We start from the raw sequence: 2,113 nt of genomic DNA on the forward strand, positions 1-2,113 counted from the left end.
CTGGCAGCACTGCAGGGGGCATATAATGTGTATCTGGCAGCACCGCTGGGGGCATATAATGTGTATCTGGCACCACTGCTTGGGGCATATAATGTGTATCTGGCAGCATTGTGGGGGCATTTGTGTATCTGGCAGCACTGCTGGGGGCATATAATGTGTATCTGGCAGCACTGTGGGGGCATATAATGTGTATCTGGCAGCATTTCTGGGGGTATATAATGTGTATCTGGCAGCACTGCAGGGGGCATAAAATGTGTATCTGTCAGCACTGTGGGGGAATTTGTATATCTGGCATCACTGCTGGAGGCATATAATGCGTATCTGGCAGCACTGCTGGGGGCATATAATGCATATCTGGCAGCACTGTGGGGGCATTTATGTATCTGGCAGCACTGCTGGGGGCATATAATGTGTATCTGGCAGCATTGTGGGGGCATTTGTGTATCTGGCAGCACTGCTGGGGGCATATAATGTATATCTGGCAGCATTGTGGGGGCATTTGTGTATCTGGCAGCACTGCTGGGGGCATATAATGCGTATCTGGCAGCACTGCTGGGGGCATATAATGCATATCTGTCAGCACTGTGGGGGCATTTATGTATCTCGCAGCACTGCTGGGGGCATATAATGTGTATCTGGCAGCATTGTGGGGGCATTTGTGTATCTGGCAGCACTGCTGGGGGCATATAATGTGTATCTGGCAGCACTGTGGGGCATATAATGTGTATCTGGCAGCATTTCTGGGGGTATACAATGTGTATCTGGCAGCACTGCTGTGGGCATGTAATGTGTATCTGGCATCACTTCTGGGGGCATAAATGTGTATCTGGCAGCACTTCTGGGGGCATTTTTGTATCTGGCAGCACTGCTGGGGGCATATAATTTTATCTGGCAGCACTGTGGGGGAATTTGTATATCTGGCATCACTGCTGGGGGCATATAATGTGTATCTGGCAGCACTGTGGGGGCATTTGTGTATCTGGCAGCACTGCTGGGGGCATATAATGTGTATCTGGCAGCACTGCTGGGGACATATAATGTGAATCTGGCAGCACTGCTGGAGGCATATAATGCATATCTGGCAGCACTGTGGGGGCATTTGTGTATCTGGCAGCACTGCTGGGGGCATATAATGTGTATCTGGTAGCACTGTGGGGGCATTTGTGTATCTGGAGGCACTGCTGGGGGCATATAATGTGTATGTAGCAGCACTGTGGGGGCATTTGTTATCTGACAGCACTGCTGGGGGCATATAATGTGTATCTGGCAGCACTGTGAGGGTATTTGTGTATCTGGCAGCACTGCTGGGGGCATATAATGTGTATCTGGCAGCACTGCTGGGGGCATATAATGTGTATCTGGCAGCCCTGTGGGGGCATTTGTGTATCTGGCAGCACTGCTGGGGCGTATAATGTGTATCTGGCAGCACTGCTGGGGGGCATATAATGTGAATCTGGCAGCACTGCTGGGGGCATATAATGCATATCTGGCAGCACTGTGGGGGCATTTGTGTATCTGGCAGCACTGTGGGGGCATTTGTGTATCTGGCAGCACTGCTGGGGCATATAATGTGTATCTGGTAGCACTGTGGGGGCATTTGTGTATCTGGAAGCACTGCTGGGGGCATATAATGTGTATCTAGCAGCACTGTGGGGGCATTTGTGTATTTGACAGCACTGCTGGGGCATATAATGTGTATCTGGCAGCACTGTGGGGGCATTTGTGTATCTGGCAGTACTGCTGGGGGCATATAACGTGTATCTGGCAGCACTGTGGGGGCATTTGTGTATCTGGCAGCACTGCTGGGGGCATATAATGTGTATCTGGCAGCACTGCTGGGAGCATATATGTATCTGGCAGCACTGTGGGGGCATTTGTGTATCTGGCAGCACTGCTGAGGGCATTTCTGTATTTGTGCCAGAGTCTTTGCTCTTTAGTTGCCAGAGCCATCCTCCCAAATATCACCAACGGATTTACCATCTCAGAACTTAAACCCAGTTGCTAATGCCATCTGCAGATGTCATAAGCCTAGAGGCCATAGGCTGTAAATAGTACAGCCTATGGGGTACTATTTCTTAAATTGTTCTGGTGAGGGATCTTTTCCATCCCCACT

This window comes from Pseudophryne corroboree, chromosome 8, assembly GCF_028390025.1.
Source record: "Pseudophryne corroboree isolate aPseCor3 chromosome 8, aPseCor3.hap2, whole genome shotgun sequence".
Lineage (NCBI taxonomy): Eukaryota > Metazoa > Chordata > Amphibia > Anura > Myobatrachidae > Pseudophryne > Pseudophryne corroboree.